Source organism: Orcinus orca, chromosome 9, assembly GCF_937001465.1.
Source record: "Orcinus orca chromosome 9, mOrcOrc1.1, whole genome shotgun sequence".
In the NCBI taxonomy this organism is placed as follows: domain Eukaryota; kingdom Metazoa; phylum Chordata; class Mammalia; order Artiodactyla; family Delphinidae; genus Orcinus; species Orcinus orca.
The window spans coordinates 47,319,850-47,344,752 of record NC_064567.1 but is presented as its reverse complement, the minus strand read 5'-3'; the positions used below and the strand labels follow the sequence as shown (position 1 = coordinate 47,344,752).

The following is a 24,903-nucleotide window of genomic DNA, read 5'->3' as shown; positions in this document are numbered from 1 at the left end:
AAAGCACCGAGCTGATATCCCTGTGCCATGCGGCTGCTTCCCACTAGCTATCTACCTTACGTTTGTTAGTGTGTATATGTCCATGCCTCTCTCTCGCCCTGTCACAGCTCACCCTTCCCCCTCCCCATATCCTCAAGTCCGTTCTCCAGTAGGTCTGTGTCTTTATTCCTGTCTTACCCCTAGGTTCTTCATGACATTTTTTTTTCTTAAATTCCATATATATGTGTTAGCATACGGTATTTGTCTTTTTCTTTCTGACTTACTTCACTCTGTATGACAGACTCTAGGTCCATCCACCTCATTACAAATAGCTCAATTTCGTTTCTTTTTATGGCTGAGTAATATTCCATTGTATATATGTGCCACATCTTCTTTATCCATTCATCCGATGATGTCTGCCCTATACTTCTTAGAGGGACCATGTCTGGGGTTCTCTGCTGGGGAGATGAAGGACACAGAGGAGTAATAGTAACAGCCTTCATTTATGGAATGTGTTTAGAGCTTTTGCACATGTGACCATCACATTTGAAAGGACTGGCAAGGATTACTAATACCACATTACTGATGAATTTATCATCTTCCTCCTCTGGATTTGCTCTTCCTTCTGCATTTCCTGACTCAGGGCCACACCATACACCTGGTCACCTTCTTTCTGTGTAGCTTTTCAGGTATGATAAAATAATTTGTTTATATATAATGATTTGTTTTAAGCCTCCTCTCCTAGGTTATAAAGTCCATAATAACAGGTATCATGCCTGCCTGTTAAATCGCCAATTATTTGTGGAATGAATAAATCACCCTAGTCATCTAAAACTCTCCTACATAACCTACAACCTGGTAGTTTTTGTTCTATGTAGTATTTACTGATTTTGAAAGTCTCACATTTGTTCTTTTGTCTTCATTGCTGCCATAACTGCCTTAGTTCCGCCCCTCATCACCCTTTCTCTAGTCTCCTAAGTGGTCTCTCTTATCCAGCCTCCATACTCTTCAGCTGGAGTTACTTTTCTCAAACACAAACTTGATCACATGATGCTTCTGAGCTTAGAAAATCTCCAGCTTCAGTGGGGCCCTATAATTTTCATTCATTCATTCACTCACCCCAGAAATGGTTTTTGAGAGGCTGTAATTTGGTAGGCACTGTATGAGGCACTTCTATGTAGAGGTTAATATAATAGTTTGCTCTCAAGGAGCTTGTAGACTGATGATAAACAAGTATAAAGTAGTTAAATATCTAATTATTTGTGATGACACTCAGTACAAAGGAAACAACTAGGGTGGTAAAAAGGAGACTAATGGAAGAGGGCAAAGGACAAGGGAGAGGGAGATTTAGATGGGTTATGCAGGAAACGCTTATCTGAAAAGTGACGTTTCACATGAGACCCCAAGGATCAGAAAGAGCTGTCCACGTGAAGATGCAGAGGGAAAAGGATTTTCACAGAAGGAGCAAGGGATGAAGGCCCTTTGGTGGGGAAGAAGTTGCATCCTTCCATCTGTGAATTGAGGATGTTGCTGAATCCTGCTAGTTCTACAAGTCAATTAAGAACTTATATTTAAATGTAAAGTATTTGGTGATTTACAGTTTTTAATTTTATTTTTTACTGTATCACTGTGTTTTTCCAAAAACACTTGGTAAATAGTTTGACCAAGGAAGATTAGTAGATCCTAGGTCTGGAAATTAAGAATTCACATAGCTCAGTGCTTCAGACTGCGTGGTCTTATCAATTTATAGCTTGACACATCTTCTTTGGAAAATTAGTATGCGTCTTTCGGAATCTTTGTTATTATAGTCATTAGCCACAGGACTTTCTCCCCTTGGTATAACCACTGACTTAAGATATTTAATTAATGGTTTTTGCTATATGTTTCCAATGTTTTATCAAATTTCTGGGCTTCTGTGTGCTGATGCCAGGGTTCTTGTGAGATATATCAGCAAAGATACGGACTAAACACCTATATAATATGTAACAATCCCTATAGTGTTGGTTAAGAAAATCTTGGCCCAGTCTTCATTCAACTTACTATCTTAAAGAAAGAGATCAGGACTTCCCTGGTGGCGCAGTGGTTGAGAGTCCGCCTGCCGATGCAGGGGACACGGGTTCGTGCCCCGGTCTGGGAGGATCCCACATGCCGCGGAGCGGCTGGGCCCGTGAGCCATGGCCACTGAGCCTGCGCGTCTGGAGCGTGCGCTCCGCAACGGGAGAGGCCACAACAGTGAGAGGACCGCGTACCTCAAAAAAAAAAAAAAAAAAGAGATCAGACATATATGTATCATATACAACATATATATAACACATACATGCAGAACTGGTTGCCAGGAGGATATACATGTTCTTTCTCTCTAAATCTTAAAGAAAATATGTCAATGCAATTGCTACTATTACAACTTATATCAATAAAAATGTACTCCACATAGCCTTCAGAAATTAGTCCATTTTGTAGATGAATAACAGACTGATCATCTACCAATGATTTTTTTCAACTCACAGCAAATTAGAGAACCAAATCTGGACATTTTGTCTTCTTTGAGCAGGAGGTTAGATCATAAGTGGGGAATACTTTGTGCACTCCTTCCCAAATTTCAGAGAAATAAAATGTTTACATTCATCTTTTTTATCCTGACTATGTATTGCATGAAAGGAAAATTAGCACCTCTACTTATTTGAAATACATTCTGGCTTCACTTTTTGAAAAAAATTTTAATGGAATATATTGGACTGAGAATGTGTAATGCCCATACCTAGCCAAGTAGCCTCCCTTCTGTACTTCATGAATGCTTCATAGCATTTGTTTCTCTGGACCGACTAAATAGTAATGACTCAGCATAATGATTTCAATTTCTCCTAATACTCAACTAGGGTCTGATAAGTTTCTTGGCCTAGTCTTATCTTTGTTTGGCCTTGAGCATTTTCTAGAATAAGTCCAAGATTCTGATGCAAGCATAGGTCTCTTCTTAAGTCAGAATACAACAAAACAAAATTCCTTAAAACAAATGTGCTGCGCTAAAATGTTAGCAGACATTTACTCTAGAAAAGGGAGTAAGCATTTCAGTAGGTTTAATTTTTATGTCCCAAGAGATACGAACTAAGAAACAGAAATATGGACTTCTGTGGTATTTATTACATTCTTCCTGAACTGTATACCTTTTATTTCTGAAAAGTGAGCAATGAACATACATCTATATTTAACAAAAGGAATCTATATTTCAATTTTTTAGTATGTGAGAAAATTCAAAACAAAGGATCCATCATTCCTTGCTGTTGGCTTCTCATTGGAACTTGAATAATGCAGCTGGGCATTAAACATGGACTCAAAGACCACACAAAGCCTTATCTGAAGCTCACCAAGAGCAGATGGCAAGGAATCCTGATGTCCTGTCTTACCTACTATGTAAGAGAACCCAGTTCTCCACCAAGTTTAAACTACGACAGGCAAGAGCTAGTTATAAAGGAGGTTTACTTGACACTTAAAAGAATTTCAGGGCTTTCCTGGTGGCACAGTGGTTAAGAATCCGCCTGCCAATGCAGGGAACACGGGTTTGAGCCCTAGTCCCAGAAGATCTCACATGCCGCAGAGCAACTAAGCCCGTGCGCCACAACTACTGAGCCTGCGCTCTAGAGCTCTCAGGCCACAACTACTGAAGCACGCAAGCCACAACTACTGAAGCCTGCACGCCTAGAGCCCGTGCTCTGCAACAAGAGAAGCCACCATGATGAGAGACCCGCGCACAGCAAAGAAGAGTAGCCCCTGCTCGCCGCAACTAGAGAAAGCCCGCGTGCAGCAACGAAGACCCGATGCAGCCAAAAATAAATAAAATAAAATAAATTAATTAAAACAACAAAAAAAGAATTTCAACCCTGAGGCCAGCAGTGGTGCTGTGGAGTCAAAACAGATGTCTCTCAATCCTTCAGGAGACCACAGGAACTCACAACTGGTCGTGTTTGTAGTCTTCCATGCACCCACAGCTGCAAAAACTTGAGAGCTCTCTGTCTGTCTCTCTCTCACACACACACACACACACACACACACACACACACACACACACACACACACACACACACACACACACACACACAAGCAGATGGACGTAAAAGAGGAATATAATCCCTCTGTATCCACTGCATACAGGATAAAACCTGGCCTCACAATCTCAAATCTGGGAAGAATTTGGTTGAAAATGCTAACCTCAGTGATTACCTGCACTAGAGCATCGGAGGCAAATGAGCAGGGTGCCCTGTTCTGTCAGCTCAGTGCCGAACTGTGAAGTTCTAGGTAGTGAATCAAGAGCCTGAGCCACAGAGTCTAGTTCTCCACCAGGCTGCTCACACCAAAAAAAAAATGTGATGAGCAACCTTCACCTCGCTGATACTACTTATACTTAGACGTGTCCATTTTTACCACATGAACTCAATGACAACACCTCTGGGGTATGTTGACTGTGATCACATACGGACTAAAAGAATGCCGAAACACTGTGATGTTGGTAAAAAGTTGATCAAACATCTTTCAAAGCAACAACAACCATGCAAAAATAACAATTTCAACAACTACTACCCCAAACTATAGATACGTGGCAGTTCATATCACCATTTGAAGAAAAATGCTTCTTTTATATTATTCCTATCAAATGATTTCTTGTGAAAATTGGATTAAGGAAATTAGATTGAAAGCATTTTTTTAAAAAATTTACAGTGATCTTAGGAAGAACTATGGAAGTGACTTTCATACGGTGAGCTCCATAATTAAAAGGGATTACAAAATCTGAGCTGGCCACATGCCGAAAGAAAATGAGCCTTGACATTGAGAATGTGACAGGACAGCATTTTAAAATTACATACCTCCTGTAAAGGCATGAAACTCCTGTCTCCCCTTCTTCAAGCTGATAATTCCTACCTAGCTCCCCGGATCAAGACCCCCTTCCCCAGTGTACTGAGAGAAAATTTTTTCCTCACCTTCACTTCACTGGTCATTGTAGCAGCATGGCCCTGAGAAGGAGTTTTAATATCTAGTTCCATTTTTCCTCAGAGCTTCATTGACAGTACTTAAAAATCCATTCTCAAACACGTTTTGCTGCTTGTTCCCATTCTAAATCTTTGGCACAGCTGGGTTTTTCCTTTCGGAATGTTGGTTTTCTCCAAATGGTTGATGAGTGTTGTACTGAAAGACATCACCCAAAACTACTCCTCACCTTCACCTCAAGTCAGGGACCAGAATTTCATTATTAGAGGAGGTTCATTCTGGCCTCTAAGAATCCCTAATGGAAACACAGTGTTCCTGGGAGCTAAGAACCTTGGGTCAGTGCTAGTTAATACCCTGGAGGAGATTATTTGTCCCAGGCTACTCCCATGCAACTCAGGACCTGATGGTTAATAAGTTCTGAGGGAACAAGCCAGAAGCTGGATTTGAAGGGCCATGACAAATGAGCCCCCATCAGGTGATGGCTGGAGGGACCATTTTTGACTTATGGAAGATGGGGCTAAATTTTCAAAGAGGAAAGCATGGAATCAGGAACTGTTGGACCCAGACAAGTCCCTTGGAAAGGTCATTGTTCAGGTAAAGAAACTGAGACTCAAAGAGTTTGGTGATTTGCCAGAATCAACGTAGCAACTTTGTGCTGGGCCAGAACCAGCACGTGGATCTCTTGACTTCCAATCCGTACTCTTTCCACTCTGCCAGAAGGGACTTATCCTCAGGCGTGGCAAGGGTAGAGGAGTATAGACATTTATTTCCGGAAAAATTGGTGCTTTGGGTCTCCTGCATTCCTAGCAACATAATTTTCTCTAGGGGAAAGGAAATGATGAGTTAGACTAAAATAAGAAAAGATTTTATAAAACCACCTTAGTGAGGAGTTTGTCACCTTCTTGTTCTTGTCCCAGACAAAATATCCCAAGTCCTTCAGGATTTCTCTTTTGTTCTTTACCTTCTGCTTCTCTGGCCTCCAGTCCCTATCCCATTAGTTTTTTTTTTGTTTTTAATTAATTTTTTTACATCTTTATTGGGGATCCCATTAGTTTTTAGGGATGGATCATGGAGACCGGAAATACACACACAGCAAATACATCTGTCCATTGGGTAAAAAGAAAAGCATGTGTGCACATGAGTAAGTCTGTGTTCATGTGTGTGCAGGCCATGATGTGTAGAAAGTTCAAGAGGTGCACCAAAATTAATGAGTCCTCCACAAATAGCTGGGTGCAAGATGGCCTGTATTCAACCCAGCAATTGTGCTGGAACCCCAAATCAGAGCCTACATTGTTCTTTGTTGCCTTTGTTTCAAGCTCAACACCAACCTTTTTTTTTTTTTTGCTATAAAAAAATAAATCTGAAAACAATAAGTCTTGTTCATTGACATAAACCGGCTGTCCGTTCCTTGTGGGACCCATGCTGATAAAAACCAGGGGGAAACTATTTTATTTGCAATGTAAAGAATTTTAGCCTGTGGAGGTTTTTTTTAGTTCAACAGCAGTAAAGGTAGGGACAGCAACCAAATAAGCTGTTAAAATCTGTATCCCCCGCCTTCACCCTTCTCCCAGTCCCAAGAGACATAATTAAAACTCCAGAAAGTGAGAAGCTGTTACTAATACTAACATAACTATTTAGTGCAACAGAATCATGCATTTGCCAACTTCTTTTTTTAAAAATAGTTCAAGCTGAACTTTATTTTGCTATTTCACATACAAAGGCCTTTTCTCCATGTAAGTGCTTTCATATGATTTGCCAATCAGCCTATTAATAGTTGTCAAGGAGTAGACCTGTTGGCCAGCCGTGGGGTCATACTGCTTAGGGCCACTATGTACTCTTCAGATGTGCACTTCACTCCTGCTGAAAATGGTCTAATTGATGGCTCATATATTAGCCTCATTCCAGTTCTGTTTAGAAAGAGACTTGCAGTTCTAGCTGACTAAACTGTCCTCTGTAAGTTTTTGTATGCAATCAGAATAGACATTGGAGCAGATGGAAATGTGCGTGTATAATAAGTAGTGTTTTTGTTAAGGTGGATGAAGGCATGCATGCCTAAACCTAGGCCCAGAGTTTATATATACACCTTGTTCAGAATTTGCAGAAAGAGACCGGAAGCGGAATAGATTTTAACTCTGTGGAGTAGATTTTAACCCTGTTTTTCATGTTGGGGCACTACTGTTGAGGGGTTGACTTCCTCCTTCACACACACACCCACACACACACCCACACACACACACACACACACACCCACACACACCCAGGTCTGGCTGGCTTCCAAAGTTCCAGACACCTTATGAGGAAGCTTTTCTCAAGATTAAATTCTCAATTGTCAGATTCTGAAGGTATTCAACAGCAACTGCGTTATACTTGTAGATTTTATGAACTTCTCCTCTCGGTCAATTGATGTAATAATGTGAGTTTATCTAAGAATCCAGCAGAGTCCTAGATCTGCCCCTGGAACCAGCTGTCCTGGGAATTTCTAAAAACACTTGCAAATTCCCAAAGGGAATCTTCTAGCTAATTTTAGGGCGTATTCATCCAAGGTCACTGAAAGGGCTGGAGTGTATGGGTCGAATTTCTAGGTGGTTTTGTGTATTTGGCACTTCTGTTTTTTTTAGCATCCTTATTGGAGTATAATTGCTTTACATTGTTGTGTTAGTTTCTGCTGCATAAAAAAGTGAATCAGCTATACCGATACTTGTATCCCCATATCCCCTCCCTCTTGCGTCTCCCTCCCTATTCCATTCCACACTGGCTAGAGCGGAACTTTTCATTCTCCATTCACTTGTGGTGCACACCCTGTTCCCATGGAGACCTTTGGCCACTCCCTCCCCAATATACACGCAGAATCTCAGACACACATCCCCTCTAAATTGAATGGAACTGTAATGACCTTAGGAAGGTTAAGTCCTCTCTGTGTCTGTTTATCTATAATGGGAGATAATATAAGTATCTGCTTCAACAGGTATTGTGAGACTAAATGAGATAATACATGTAATGAGTCTGGAAAGTGCCTAGCACATAGGAAGAGTCAACGCGTCAGGTTTTACCATCATTAACATCACAACTTTGAGCTTGAGACACCAAAACGCCTTCCTTCAATCTAGGACAGTGATTAACAAACTAGGGCTCCTGGGCCAAATTCAGCCTGCCACCTGCTTTTATATGGCTCATGAACTTAGAATTGTTTTTACGTTTTTAAATGATTAGAAAAATCAAAATAATGATATTTCCTGATATGTAAAACTTACATGAAAGTCAAACTTCAGGTCTACAAATAAAGTTTTATTGGAACACATCCAGGCCCATTCATCGGCATACTGTCTACTGCTGCAGGATAGAAGGGTTGCAATAGAGAACGTATGGCCATGTGGCTGGCAAAGATGGTACTTTACAGAAAAATTTTGCCAAGCCCTGGCCTTGGAGATGGCATAAAGTATAGGTCATCCTCCAGACCACCAGAGAGTATTCGACCCACTTGGAAGGTATTTGACTCAGGATCAGAAAAGATAGTTTTGCCTTTTCATTTCAGACTTTTTTTCCACAATCCTCCCACTAAACTAATAGTAATGTTTTTTAGGAATAGACCATGTCTTATTATATCTTATGTCCTTTGTAGTGCCTTACAAATAGAAGGTAATCAATTGTTATTTGATGAATGAATAATTAAATGAGTGAAGGAATGAATGAATACATAGAGATAAATAGATGATAGATACATACATACATACAAACATACATGCATAGTGTTTTGGAACAAATTACTTACCTTTTTATTATTGCCACATATGAAATATCAGAATTATTATAGTCCTGAAGTAACGCTCTAATAAGCCATCTAATTACTAGAAAACACTTAGGATAATATCAAGAACAGTAAGCGTAACAGAAGAAGCTCTCTGAATTGAAAGTCATCTAACCGTTCACTTTGAAAATGTGCTGACTGATGGCCATGTCCCACAAAATGTGCAAAATCAGTAGGTAACTCTTTGGGCCCCATTTACACCTGTTTCCGTCATTTAAGTTGTGTACATACCAATAATCCACAATATCTGCTTTTGGCGGTTGTACTTGATACTGAAAATGCGTAATCAATTAAATACTTGAAACATTCTGTGACCAGATTAAAGTGGGGAAAAGTAATATTTAAATACCTTCTCTGAGCCAGATGCTGAGTTGGGCATTTCACATAAACCTGGAAATGCAGATTCTCTGGAGCAAGGTTTTCTGTCCACATTCTTTGTAAATTGTATCTACTTATAGCCATTGAATGGGACCATAGCCCAGCAGATGTGCTCATTTTTTGCTCTCTTCATAAGCAGTATTGATTGCCCTGGCCAAGTCAATTGTGTGGCCATTTCCATTTACACATCATTTAGCTGCCTGAATTGATTGCTTCTGCCAGGCCACAGTTATGCTGTTTCAATCATGTAGATCCAGGTAGTCTCAAACCTTTCACGTGGAACACTAAAACATCAAAACACCAGACTCTGAAGAATCAGCCTAGCATTTTTAATTCCGTAGGAAATTAATGTTAAGATTAATAGGAATTTTATCAGAAATTCATCAGAATTTTATGTTGTTCAATAGTACAAAATAGATCAGAAATTTCTGGAATACATATTTCTTAATAACAAAGAAAAAGAATATCACCAGTTGTTTTCCAAACAAAGTATGCATTCACCAAGACTGGTAAATACCTTTGGTAGCAGATGGCTCTTTAGATCTCAAATTCAATGATCTTTTTTTAAAAAAGAGGAAACAAACGGTGATTTTAATCATCTTTGATCATTGGATGTTGGCATATTGAATTGAAGTTTTCTGATGTGTTTACTTGGTTCACATAAAGATAGCAAGGGTCGGTGACCTGGGAAAGCAAAGTACCGTGCTGAATGGGAACAAAACCCCCTTTACAGGCTACCTGCAGTGGTGGCAGCAATCCAGCGCTGGCACTGGTGGTAAAAGAAGGAATGGGAATATAAAGACAGCTCATTGCTCGAGGGCATGATTTTGCTTCCATTGGTTTTTTTTTTTTTTTTTTTTTTCAATTAGTAGGAAAAGCAAGTTTGCACCTCCTGGCAAAATAACCTGTAAAACAAAATATATGCTTTAACAAATAGACTTTAGCATGGGCCAGGTAAATTCTATTGAAAATCACAGTAGTGACTAAAGGTATATTTACTGTTGCCCTCTTTTTAGACTGTCGTGGAGACTATGCTAAAAATAACACAAAGGGCTGTAACTGCATTCTTGGGGAGAAAGCGTGTTTCTCAGTGAATACATTCAAAAAGTGGCCTCACCAGATGCCTTATTAATGTTGTAGCAGTGTACGTGTAGCAACATATAGAACAAGCCCTAAATGAACTTGAATCACAGGTTTAGAACAACTTTGGGGCCTTTCTATTTCTGTTTCAACTTTTTTCGGTCCATTTTTATCCACCAAGCACTGGGTACCAACCTGTGCCAGACCTAACATTTTGCTTAACTTTCTTTCCTCCCATCACAACTTACCTGTTCAATGTGCTATTTGCATTATGAACAGCACAGGTTGCATTTTGAGCTGGAACTGTTTTTCTTTCATAGGCAGTGCTGCACCTGTCTCTTGAGCTTTCACACTTTGAAACTTTTATAAGTTCACTATTCTGTGTGCTATGGTGGAGTAAACACTGGATGGGAATCTTAAGAGCCTAATTTCAGTCTGCTCTGCTACTTTATACCTCTGAGCCTTAATTCCTCCTTTGTAAAACAAGATAAATGACATTTGACCTACTTGTTTTTTGTGGTTAAAAGTGAAAGACATTGGGCTTCCCTGGTGGCACAGTGGTTAAGAATCTGCCTGCCAATGCAGGAGAACCGGGTTCGAGCCCTGGTCCGGGAAGATCCTACATGGGGCGGAGCAACTAAGCCCGTGCACCACAACTACTGAGCCTGCGCTCTAGAGCTGCAAGCCACAGCTACTGAGCCTGTGCGCCACAGCTACTGAAGCCCACGTGCCTAGAGCCCGTGCTCCGCAACAAGAGAAGCCACCGCAATGAGAACACAGCGCACCGCAACAAAGAGTAGCCTCTGCTCGCCGCAACCAGAGAAAAGCCCGCGTGCAGCAACGAAGACCCAACGCAGCCAAAAATAAAATAAATAAAATAAAAATAGGTAATAAAAAAAAAGTGAAAGATATTGATGTTGTTATTGTGCAAATTTGTAAACATAACCAAATAGTGTACTTTGGCCATGGAGTAATTTCTTGCTCCCAAAACAATTGATAAACAACTTTATTTTAAAGGTAAACTTATAGCAAGCCCTACTTCAAATTTTATATTAATTTCTCATATCTTATATTTTAAATAATGACTTTTCTACTCTAAATAGTGTTATTACAGTTAGAATAATCAGATGACATTTCATAATTCGCAATTGCACACCTAAGGTGAAAGCTCCCATTTAAAAATTGCTTTACAGCTGTAGTGGAAATGTTTCCACATTATAGTTTCAAAGTTTATTCTAGTAACCTAAACTCTTAATGGTTCTAATTTTATTAATGTCAAAACATGGCTATTTATAAAAAGGAGGTATAGAAGGGAGAGGACTATTCTGTGATCTAGTTAAGATAGCATTATATTGAGAAAGGTGGTATAAAGGAAAAAGGCTAGCTAGAGCAGGTGTGAATTCTGTCTCCTATACTTTCTGTGTGGTTTCTCTACTTTCTTAAAGCCATAGTTTCCCCATCTATAAAATGGGAATAATAATATCTTGGAGCAATGTTGTAAAGGTTAGAGAGAATGCATGCAAGATGCTTTGTACACAGATAGATGCTCGATAAACTATTATTACATAACTATCCCCACACACATCCAGCTGGGAATGAACTCTCTTAGGTGCCCCTTGCTAATGGGATGATCACGATGGGTTCCTATGACACTACTCAAACATGTAGTTTCATTGCAGGCTGTCATGTAAGTTCAGGGAAAATCTGAGTCAATAAAAGATGATTGGTGTTCAGCTGCCTTTGCACACATGCCCCAAAAGTGAAAAATGTGGTGACAGATATTCCAAATTCAATCTTGTTTCTTCTATCTATGACAGTCTTTTTCAATGAGACTTGGTATGACATTGAGCCCTTTACCCCCCCGACATGAGTGAAACAAAAATTAGGAAAAAACTGAAATTAAGAAAATAAGTAACCCAGTGTGTTTGATTTGGCAGGGAGTTGGCGTAATTACCCTGGATAATTTCCACGTAAAATGTTAATATCTAATAGAAAATATTTCTTTTATCAAAAGATGTGAAGGTACCACTTTGACAGTGACTTTTATCCTGGAAGAGCCATCCATAAATCATTAGCGTTACCATTTGAAAAGTAGAACTGGGCATTTTCGCTAAACATCTATGAACCTTTTCCCTTTGAGGCACTTTGGGTTGTTAGGATATTGAGGCGCCAGTGACTTTCTTGGGAACAGAAGTAATTCTGTACCCTGTCAGTGCGTTGACAGGGCATGCCCTTTCCAATTTGCAGCATGAAGGCAAGTAGTGTTTTATTGAGCCCGACTGAACGTGGGTGAAAACATTCATTATACATTTATTTTATTTCTTTAGAAGTAGCTATTTCCATGATCGCCATTTCCTGATTTAAACTTTGGGAAAATATGAGTTTTCCACTCATCCAGGAGAACACGGGAGACATCACCTCACATTATTTACCAGTCAGGTACAAAGAGGTTTTCCCATAACAACTATCTGTGAATGAATCCATAGACTGTTCAAAAGACTCATTTCAGAATCCAGTAAAAATTAGGTTCAAGTGCAAATTCCACCTCCCAAAAGACGTGTAGCGGCAGTGGTGTGCTGGTAAACCAGCTTCCTGCAGGGGATGGTCCTGATTTGTAGGGTTTACCGATTTTTGTGCTCCTAGTGGTATGACCATTTCAACATAACAACAGTTTAAGAAGCGCTTACAGGATTCCTGAATATTTAACAATTGGCTCCCCCAAAGCTGGTGCAACTGGCTTTAGCACATCACAGCCTTTAGAGTGAACTTTAAAATCTGAAGCCCTGACCATTGAAATTTTTTTGGCTCCAAAGGCATTTTAAAGAAGCTGGCAGGTGCCTGTTACTTGAGGCTGCATGTAAGAACACATGGATTTTCCTCATGTACTTGCCTTTTCTGCATGGGTTAAAGCAGTCTTTCTTTTCCAGTAGCCAATATATGTTACACTTCTGAAGTTTCTGGCACAACAGACCTCTAATGAAAACACTGATTTTTGCAAATAAGATTCTCTCTCTATCCAAGCAATTAAAAATTTAAGATACACTAGTGCATATTTCCTCAGCAATTAGCCAAGATTTGCTGCTTACAGGAGGCAGTGCAACTCACTCCTCTCCTGGTTCTCAGCTTGCCTTGGAGTTTTGCTGACACCCCTCTGCTAGTCGGGTGCTGCCTGCCTGTCGGTGGCTGGCAAAGTGATTTGATTCCTTTATGTATGTAATACAGTAAAGCGCTTTGAGGCTTGCAAATGACACTGTTTAAATCAATACACAATGATTTATCACATATCGTGGAGCGCTTATAAATGTATTATGAAGCACTAGAGCACAACAGCATCACAGGCTAGTGGGAGGCATGGGTGGGAGGCCTGCATGCTGTTTTCTTCTTCACTCTGCTACTGAGATGTCGTGTGACCCTGGATAATTCATTTACCTTTGCTGTACTTCGTTTTGTATGTTTGGAGAATAGGGTCACCAGTGTTGAGATTACAAATGGTTTGGAGACATGGGGTGGCATATGGGCAATATTCTTGCAAATTAAAAAATTACTATATTTTAATATCTCCCATAGAACCAAGCATCACAGTGGATACCAACTAGGTATCTTGGCTGAAAAGTGAGAGGTTCAAAATACGCACATTTGTAGTAAAAGTATAAAGGTAGACATAGGATGCTAATAGCCAAATTCACGACCCCATGACCACTATAGTTCGGGGAGGGGAGTGACTAGGGCCCGGGAGGGGGTTATGGGTGAAAATCCAATCCTATTTGTAACATTTTATTTCTCATTTTCAGTGGTGGGTACTGAGGTTTTTCTTGTATACTTTTTAAACTTTTGCTGTCTGAAAATTTATACCAAAAAGTCCTTAAACAAAATAAAAAAAGTTTCTGTTAGTCATGATATGGGTGAGCTTAGCTTTTATAATGGTGTCATATTTACCAATGAACGAATAGGAGTTTTTGCTTGTGTCTTTGTTTTACACAGCCATGCAGTTGGGTGAGCTCTAAATGTCCTCAGTCAACTGAGCATTGTGCAAAGACCATAAAAGGAATAACAGCCAGGGTTTAATTAATCCCCATCAAAGCCAACAGTTCATTAACGTATTTCATTAAAATGTTCATTAAAACATTTTTGAAATGTAGGAAATTGAGCCTATTGAATAACATTTCTATTGATTAAGGAGAGAAAAGAAATAGAGATCTATTTGGGAACTTGTCTAAAATGCAGCCCAGCTACGCCCCTCTGTGCACTGGTCACATAACAATATCATTACAATTACTCATAACAATAACCAGTAAGGCACTTTTGACAAAAACTGGACTCTAATTGGACATAAGTTAAGTTAGCTCAGATGAAAATGGAAACAATAGAGAAAATATTTTATGAAGAGGAGGATAGGGAGAGAGTTTTATTGAGATACTCTTTATTTTTAAAAATTTTTTAAAAAATTAAATGTACCCAGGTTGGCATAGCCTTCCTCATTCCCAGAAATCAATATGGTAATGTGGTTTAGGCTCTTGGATGAAATCACTGAGTGCAACATTCTTATGAACTAAAAAGAAGTCACTCTCGTTTATTTGCCCCTAATAATTTCTTCGTTTGCTATAAGAAAAGCAATATTCTGAGTTAAAATCTGATGATTTTGATGGCAGCATGATGTATAAATGATCTGAACTCTGGATTCAGAGTCTAAAATGGGGAATACCAATGTCCCAACCAGGCCCGTTGGGATTTGCACTACACAAAAGGTTGTCAGTACAAGCTCCTCCTCTTCTCTCCTGGACAAGGGGCCCAGGGAGCGAACGAACAGGAGAGGCCTAAGAAAGTACGTCTCTGCTCTGTCAGCACTTTCACTTGTCCTGGGGTTTAAAGAGGGAAGTTATTGCCATTTTATTCCAGAGCACTTTATTTGTAATGCATTCCTCCTTGATTATCAGTTTTTATACATTGTACATTTGCACATAAGAAGATTTTAACTCCTCTTTTAGTATCCTTTTTTGAAAAATATTGCAAGATAGCCAACTCATGGGACAACCCATGAGACTATGTAGAGGAAAGAAAAGTAGAGGAAAAGGCACTTTTCTAGAGTATTTCAAATCATGGGATGTATGGGATATGCTTCCAGGCATAATGATCCCAAACACACGTAATCCCTTCTGAAAATACGCCTGTCCCATCTGTGAGGCACCGACCTTATCACCCACATCTGCCATACTGACAGAGGGTCTTAAGGGTATAGAGGATGTGGCTGTATAAAAGAATTTTCACGCCATGTATTGAAGTAGGTGAGCAATTCAAAGTTCCAAGGAGAGGTCTCTGGACAGTTGGTGTCCAAATATAACCTTTCAGATCAGGAGGAATTCAGGACTAAGCCTGAGTCTGCTTTGACAGCTCTGTCTCGTGGCATGAGAGCTGAGTTGGTCCTCAGTCCCTTTGGTCTCTGCAATTCTTCTCCTCATCACCGCCCCCACCCCCAGCCCCACCCCTTGGCTACACTTAAAAAAATGGCTCCAAAGCTCTCTATTCCAGTCATTGTGTCTCCTTTGTGAAGTAGTGGAACCAATCGGCTATCCTAAGCCAGCTGCTTCGATATATGCTGACATGACTCATTAGAGTGCAGTCATAAACTCATTCATAGAAATATTCTGAAGGATGTTTTTATTGCTTTGTTGTGTGTGTAAATCTCTTTGTTTACACACAGAGAACACTGATTGTACAAATGATGAAGTGCTGGTTCCATTTCTTGTCTGCTCACTGAGCAGGCACATTATGGTCTATCTTAGGTTACTCTTGCGTAAACAATGTTAGTGACCATGAGCATCGTTCACTCCACACCTTTGTCCTCCTTAATACAGAGCATGCAATATGAATAAAAGCACTGATAAGGGTGGAGCATGGCTTGCACACCAGGAATAATTATGGCTACAGACAAATGATAGGATGAGTTTTTAATTGCTTTTTGGAGCCATTTCTCCTGTGCATGCCCCAGACTTTTATTTTCCAATGAATAGGGTAGAATGTCCAAAGTCAAGGAGTAAAAATTCATTTCATGACCAACTCTATGGTTGCCTGAACCCAGAAAGAAACAGAATTTGGGTCAGAACCATCCCTCCTCTATACCTCTGCCCATGAACGGATTGGAGTGTTTGTTTTGTTTTAAAGGCTTCTTTTGTTAGATTGACTCTCATTTGGGGTGTCACACAAGCTAGAGATGCTTCACATGGGTGGTGGAGGCAAGAGTCTCTGTTCTGTGCAAACAGCAATTATGTTCACTGCAAGAGAAGTCAGTCATTGCAGCTGCACTCAGAGCTCAGGCATCCTTGAATAAAGCACATCTGCACTCACGCATAGAGAAACGTGAGAGACGCTATCGTATAGACAGCTCGCTGAGGTCTGGCCAAGTGGCCCACCAGCAGTTCCTGGCGTTCCCCGGAGGATGCAGCCTGGCTTTCTCAGACTCCGAGCTGATTAAAGCAAGGGGTGATAGGAAGGCCATGCTGAGTCTCTAGTTTGGGGAGGGGGCTAAGAAAAGGGCTGACAGCTGCTGCACAACTGGAGACAAACATGGGTAGAGATAGCAGCCTCCTGTCATGAGAGACAAACAGCACAAAGATATGCTCTAGGCTATTTGCCATGAATGAGTGCTTCCTCAGTAGTCCTTCGATTGGCCAGATCTCTCTCACCTTTAAGTCTCACTGTGTACTAAATACGCATAAATAGGCACTAAGTATGATATATACGTCATAATTTATAATATAAGTCTTCAGATGGAGAGATCTCCAAAATGAGACTGAGCGTTTTATTTGGTCCTCTGCCTCAGGACGCTGCCTTCTTGGCTCATCCCGTCCACAAATGTGCAAGAGAGTCTGTTTTAAACAGCCTACTCAGTAAGTGTGCCAGGCGGATGGGATTTTTCCTGTTTATTAGGCACCCATGAGGAAAGCCTTTGCAGGCGATTACTTAATATCTGGAAAGTCCCTCGGCAGCTGGAATCGGTTCCTTTGGCGCTCTAGAAGATGGAAATGGTGTTCAGAGTTAAATGCCTGATAGGATGTCAGATATTTTAGGCAAAGGAGGGCAAACCCAGGCTCCGAAAGAGGCAACAAGGCACTTTTTTTTCACTAGAGAGGAAGTTTAAGGTATCAGCTGCACACTTCCTAAACCCATTTCAGCAGCTTTTTATTCTTCTTTCAGTAGGCCGTGACACTCTCCTGTAGCCAGATATGCCTTGCGTACAAAGAGCCCAAAGCCTTTGACCAACATTTTATTATTAATCCTCATGGTATCCTTTGGCAGAAGGAACTGGAAACAAAGCTATAGAAATACACATCATTTTGTGACAACACATTTTACAATTGTTTTTAGTTGTTAAGCTGCTTCCTAATTTACACATGCAAGAAAATCTGTTTCAGTATGGATTGGATTAAATCACACTAAATTTCAGTATGATTTGGTATGAGTTTAAAAAACAAAAGTGGAATACAAATACAGTGGTTCAAGATGGCAAACCAAGTGCATATACCTACCTCTCCTTGAAACAAGAAAAAAAAAAAATATATATATGAACTATAATCATACTGCAAAAAGACAGAGGGTACCATTATTGGATCAGAAAATTTGAGGATTTTCTAGAAGATATGATCAGAACAGAGGGAAAAAAGTCACATTGTCTTCTTCAGTGCTATATTCTCTGTCTGAATGCCTTTCAACACCCATTCACCTAGTACCAACTGAGCTTTTGCTATAGGCTGAATTTAGTTGGAAGGGTGGGGTTGAGGTGTAGAGGATGGAAACATGGCCCCTTCTTCAAGGATCTTATTGACTCCTGCTTCTGGTATTGTTCTCCCTGGCTTCCAAACCCCAGTTCAGATGTTGTTGCCTCCCCAGTAGAGCCTTCTTTAAATGCTTCGTTTCCTCAACCCCCATTCCCAGTGGTCTTTCTGCTGACACGTCGTACGGTGCTCCCATAGCATTTATTGCATCATACTTGTTTATGACTTAAATATATCACTTTTGCTAGATGCTTAATGTTTCTTAAATTAATATACTGAATGGGAATAAAGATTTTCCCCTAAATATTCTCTCTTTTCCCCACCCCTCTCCCCCTAACTTCCATGGAACCCAGTCTTCATGTCATTAGAAACTGCTTCTCCCCCATCTGCATGAAAGAAAAGTTTTCTCAACTCCTTATCTGGCTGTTTGCATATCTGTCAGCATAAATTACTTGCTAGGTTTAGAGAGACTAAACTTCATAAAGAAAACTCCCTGTCTTTATCGAAACAGTCAAAGAATTCATTAAAGCTCTGATACTTTCTGAACTTTATTTCTCTGTTGAGTAAGCCACAGTTGATTGCTTTTTTTCAAGTTCATTCTGATTCTTCTGGCTTTAAGGCACACTCATTCACCTGTCCTTATCGGGGGCAGGGGGGGATCCTGCTTGGGTCACTGCCCTTCTCTTGCATTTACAGAAAGTTTGAGAACCAATTACATTATTTTTAAGGGGAGGATAATGAGGATTTAATATAAAGTTGCAGAGACATGTGAAATTTATAAATGACCACTGCTTTTCCTGTCATAACAGGCAAACATGCCAGCCGTGAAGGAAACTGACCTGCTGTACTTGGGCAGAAACATCATGTCACAGGGAGACACAGTTCTTTGTTTGGATCCATTTCCTATGAGTGCATTTCACATTAGGTCTGTGCATGCCAACCCCCGGGACAACATGGTTGCCCCTTAGTGAACAGCAGGAAAATCAGCTGCTCTTTCGGCCGGCTGCACAGTCCTGATCACCTAGAGAACATAGTTACATCACGATGAGGAAACTAAAGGAAGCAAGCAGAAGAAAGGTCTGGTTGTTCCTCTGAGGGTCTAGGGAGTTAAAAAGGCTGCCTTATGGCTCTGATCGGCCCCTAACCTTGATTAAAAAGGTGAGAAGAAAACCCAAGATGATATTGCAGGGGCTTGGACTATTATGAAGCAGAGACCCCCTGAGTACCTGCAAAGCTCCAATGGTGGGTGACTCCACCATTGTGGCTTCATCGCAGCTCAGGGTTTTACAGCACCACCGAGAGGCGTGCCAAACACGATGTGGGTAAGCGCGCTCTCGTGCTGTCCTCGGCAGGAAATGGTGGTTAAACTTGGCCCGCTGAAACCTGCACAGCGCAGGGTTGTTGATTTTTGCTCCCCACAGCAAGTCTTTGGGGGCCAAACCATAAAGCTGACTTGCCATCTCTCTCTGAAGTTTGATATAAGCACTTGCCCCCTCCACACACGCACACGCACACGCACACGCACACGCACACGCACACGCACCCTAACCCTGATGAGCTGACCCATGAATATGCTGTGAGATGTGTGAGGAAGCTTCTCTGGAGCCTTCGGCCCTGGACAAGCTCTGTCTCTGTTTCTCTCAAGGAGGATAATGAAGGGATGAGAGAGTCTTTGGTTTATGAGTTAACAATTGTCTGCCCATTTGGTTTCAGTATCAGGTTTACTAGTTAATACTCATTGCTATGGAGGAAGATATATATGTGAGGGCATCAGTATAGTTGAAAGATCACAGTTTCCTCTGGTAGTAAAATCCACTTCTTATGTGTGTCAATATGTGGATAGGATATCACCTGGAGGAATATCTCCCCCCCCTGCTGTGTGAAGCCTCAAGGAGTCCCTAAGGCAAGATGGGACCATAAATCTCTGGTTTAAGATTCCATATTTATATTTTCCAGTTGGAACAATCCCTGGTTTCTAGACCAAGGTATCAGAGACTGAAAGCCTGTTCTCATATGGTGATTTGATTTCTCTCCCCATATATTTCTGGTATTTATTTTTCTTCTAGGAATTTAATGATTCTCATCTTCCCTTTTTATGTATGTGTGTGTGCTCATTTTTTCTACCCTCTTCTCTCCTTTGCTCATAAGAAATGTGTTCTTTTTTTCCCCTTTTTTAAATTGAATTATAGTTGATTTACAGTGTTGTGCTAATTTCTGCTGTACAGCAAAGTGACTCAATTATACACATTCTTTTTTTATATTCTTTTCCTCTGTAGTTTATCCCAGGAGATTGGATATAATTCCCTGTGCTATACATTAGGACCTTGTTTTTATCCATTCTAAATGTAATAGTTTGCGTCTACTAACCACAAACTCCCAGGCCATCCCTCTCCCTCCCCTCCTCCCCCTTGGAGAAATGTGTTCTTCTACACCTTGTTATGTATTCTTTCTTGTGCTTTAGTACTCCTACTATTTTATCAAACGAGGGATTGATCATTACTATTCCTTCCCAAATGCAGGCTAAAATCTTTGGGGTGGGGGAGGGTGTTTACAGTGCCTCTCAGCCCACAGAAAAATTACCTGGAAGGCAATTACTCAGATTCCTAGGCCTCATCCTGAGAGATTCTGATTTGTGGGTCTGGACTGGGGCCCAGAAGTTGCATTTCTAACAAGTTCCCGGGTGATGCTGATGCTGCTGGTCTCAGGACCTCAATTAAGAGCTGTACGGCCCTAGAAACCCATCCTACAGGACTTTTCTGCTTAGTTACTTTCTAATATCTTTCCATTGGAGAGCTATCAGCCTTGTCATGAAAAACAAGCTGGACCAGTCATCTTGTTGATGGAGGTGGAATTAACATTCTTGTCTTCCAGCTATGTGTAAAATCGAGGAGCAATGAGCTAATTCAGCCCTTCAAGTACAATTTGATATTTCAGATTCCAAATCTTTTCCAGTTTCAATTCCTTATAGAAGTTTAAAAATAGTTTTGTCTATGGAAAGAGAAAAATATTATAAGTCGCTTTTTTCTTTCCTCCCCACCTCCTTTTTTCCTCCCTCCCTCCCTCCCTCCCTCCCTCCCTCCCTCCCTCCCTCCCTTCCTTCCTTCCTCTGAAGGTAAGGGTTTAAATAAATGATATTTCCTGTTTCATTCTTCTGATTACTCTTGTGCCTGCCATTTTTCCATCGTTCTCCTTCCTGTGTTCCTGGGCAAAGAGGAGCAACTGAGTTGGAAAACATGAAGCCTGTATATTTAACATTTTCTCAAATGTGATAATTGGTGATTTTCCTGAGGCTTGCCACAGAGGCTATTTCAGCATGCAGTTTGTTTTTATATCCCAAAGATTCACCAAAAGGCAGAAAAGATTAGAAACAGAACTCTTTTCGTCTACATTAATGTTTTTCCATAGCAAAATGGGCAACTTTTTTCGGGTAGGGAGATGGAGGTGATTAATAGTGGAAGAGCAAGAAGGAAAGGAGAAGAGAGTTTTAGAAATAGTATATTCTCCCCAGAAGTCACAGAACATGTACAAATAATGAGAGTTCTGAAAGAAAGACAGACCTGGCTAAGTATGGTGTCGGGAACGTCTGTGATCTCAAGCTATTAAATATTACCCAGCTCTTTCTGGCTGTCATAATTCAAAACCACAGTGACACTGCGGTAGCTGTAAGTGTAATCTTGCTGTTGCCCAAAAGACTATGAAGAAGACAAAAGCTAGGAAAGATCAGAGAGCATATTGGGTTGAGATAAGGAGGTTACCTCATTTTTCTATGGAAGCTTCATGAAATACCCAGTTTGACCTCTGCTCTGGGATAATTAATTTCAGTGATGCGAAATAGGGGAGGAGTGAAAGGTATGGGTTGGGGGTTGGGGGGTGGAAGAGAACGGGAGCCAATGCTCAACATTTCCGGGATCTCCTGTAGCCCATCTAAAAGGACCGGGCAGGGTTGCATTAAACCTGATGGGAAAACTCTGCTTAATACATTAAAGAAACAGCTTGCAGAAACATCTACCTTCCTTCCTTCCTTCCTCCCCCAAACAGTAATGAGTCCAAATTGCTAATAAAACATAAAAACTCAAAGATGTTGTGCATGGGCCATTTTTCTGAGCTGGTTATTTTTTAATGTTAGTTTTCCCACAGCTGTGAGCATGCTGTAACTATCAACTTACCAAATGCCCCAGTTTAAATGAAACTTGAAAGAACGTATTTAGGAACTTTATAAAGAAGGTAGAGGGAAAAAACAGACAAGCAAGCGCTATCAATTTTTTTTTCTTTTGATAAGAAAGAGGAATTTGGGAAGGATATGGTGGGGGGATGGCTTGAACCGATAAAGTCTTAGCAAATAGTGGTTGAAAGAAAAGATAGATTTATTCCTCGCCTTGCAAAGCCAGTATTCAAAGATTGCATTCAACCTGAATGGAGAGCAAGACAGAAGTATGTGATAGAATTTCATGCACGTTACTGTGGACATGATCTAACTTCTGAGGTTAACTTACCCAAGTAGAATTAAGAGGCAGGTCTAAAGCACAAGGAAGAACAAAGAATGTTTCTTACAGCTTAAACATATACAAAATCCCAAGTAAAGGACATTCCACCCAGGATGGATCAAATGGTCTGAACTGTCTAAGGAAATGTACTTTGTGCTCTCTTTTTTCATTTCCACCTCTCAAAAAATAGTAAACATTCTTATTTGGAAATGTGTGAACACTGTTACAAGGGGCAGTTTGCCAAAAGTTTAGGTCATAATCAAGAAACGAGTGTGATGAAGATTAGGCGTGCACTTTAGACCCAGAATTAGAAGTTGAGCAGCATCATTCCAGCTGCAAAACACCTTAGGGATATTTAATGTTCTGTGCCCACCCTTTCTAAACGTATATGACTCAATATCCCCAGTGAGTAATGTGTCTGGCAGCCATACCACCTTCAGCTAAGCTCTCGTAAGCTGAACAGGGCTGGGCTAGGTCGGTGTTCTTACGGGAGACCTCCAAAGAAACCCTGTCAGCGATGATTCAGTGGGTAGTTCCCTGCCTTGAGTCAGTCCCAAATCACTTTCCTTTCCTGGCATTAACAGGTCCTTTATATATGCAGGTGCAGCTTTTTCGAGAATCGGTCCAAAGCCTCTTTTTTTGCTTTAAAACATTTGTTTTGTAATTTAAAGTAAAAGGCAGTGTAGGAGTGGCCCAGAGAAAGGGAGGAGGAAAAGGAAGGGAGCGGCAGAAGGTGGAGAGAAGTGATCCATTGCAGGCCAGATCCCATTACAAGAAACTCACAAAGATGCCCCTAATTATTTGACTGTATACTGGGGCCTGGTTGCCATCAATTTTGCTTAGATCGAGTGGGTCACCAGCAACAAGATTTGGAGATCTCCTTTGATGTGGAGAGTGAAACAAGGATTGATGCTCTTGGGATCTTGTAGAAAGTTCTGACTTGCCCCCAGAAGATCCATTCTAGACAAACCCAGATGATTTGCACAGCCACATCTAAAAGTTCTCAGATGTATGCTGTCACTGGGTGGACTTGATCAGTCCCAGGGTGACCACTGAATTGCCAGCCAGAGCCGTCAAGGATACTAGTCCTTAGTGTGGGTTCTTGTAAGCACTTTCCCTGCCCTTCTAGTTGCTTGAAACTACCATCGAGCTTCGTTGTTGGCAGTTAAAATACTACTGTGTTCCTGTCTAGAAGCTGCTGTTTTGAGGATGTTTAAATTCTTAAACATATACAATGTTTTGACCTTTTTGGAGTATAAAGCACTTGTTAATATGTAAGAGGAACTGTGGCAATATTTCCTTTCTTCAATGAAATATGCTTAGGCTGCTTCTATCCACATTAAACCAAGGATATGAATAAATCTGCCTAAATATTTTCTTTGGGATAGGAATCATTTTCTAAGTAAATCCCATTGGATGATATAAAAAATAATAAAGAAAGAAAAGAAAAAAGATGAAACAGTTAAAAAAAAAAACCTTCTCAGTGCTACATAAGAGAAGAATTTGTTCTGTTTATTTGTAAACTTGCAAAATATTTCTAAGTTTGCAAATAAAATAAACATTTTTCTATACAGTTGTTTTTGAAGTCACATCCAGCCTGTCTCCCTAAGATGACAAAGCCCAGGAAACAAAAACAAATATCTGTTCAATGGAGTTGAAATTAGTCCATGTTTATACTTTTATTTGAAGGATGTGTTAGACTTTTAAAAAACTACAAGTGGTAAATATTCAATTATTATTAATAGATTTTTCTAAACTTTTGCTTTGCCTTTAAAAAGAAGAAGTTACAGTGAATAAGATAATTAAAGGTTCAAAAACTGCATGTCTGCCTTTTAGTCACATTTAAGTTAATTATATGTCTTCTTGCATAATTTCCCCAGCCTTGAATATTGCATAGTCATATAAAAAAATCAAACTTTTTCATAAAATGCTCTACAGTCAGGTTATACCATATTTTAATCTTTATTAAACTCTATTTGTTTCAGAATTCATTGTGAGGGTATGTAAAGAAAATTCATGAAGTTTCCCTTCCTAGGTCTAATGCGTGATCTCACTTTACACTGTTCAGTTTTTATTAAATTTCTTTGCTAACTGAATGCTAAAAGATATATAAGAAAACTAATAAAAAGCATATCACATCTTTTCATTTGCGAAAAAAGATCAACATTCTGCATTACAATATGAGGGGTCACGTCATACATTCCTTTCCATTTTCTGGGTTTTGAAAACATCTCTGGATATGTCAAACTTTATTTATTTTTTAGTAATCATGTTTATTATATATTGTTACTATACAAAATTCTATTGTAATTATGCAAATCTGAATGTAGAATTATGGAGGTTTGAAACAATTGCTATAGTCAGTAATACTTATATGTTTTCCCCTAAAGCATGGCTACAAAAGAAAAAATTACTTATTACAATCTTTAAT

The 24,903-nt window shown here is 40.0% G+C and overlaps 1 protein-coding gene and 1 pseudogene across 3 annotated transcripts in view; one reads left to right on the top strand and one right to left on the bottom strand.

Annotated features, from left to right (window-relative positions):
• Positions 1 to 19,448, bottom strand: part of LOC105747783 (40S ribosomal protein S2-like) — a 52,260-nt pseudogene extending 32,812 nt beyond the window's left edge.
• The window catches only part of CREB5 (cAMP responsive element binding protein 5), a 412,389-nt gene that overhangs the window by 234,985 nt on the left and 152,501 nt on the right, over positions 1 to 24,903 (top strand). The gene's annotated exons all lie outside the window — the stretch shown is intronic.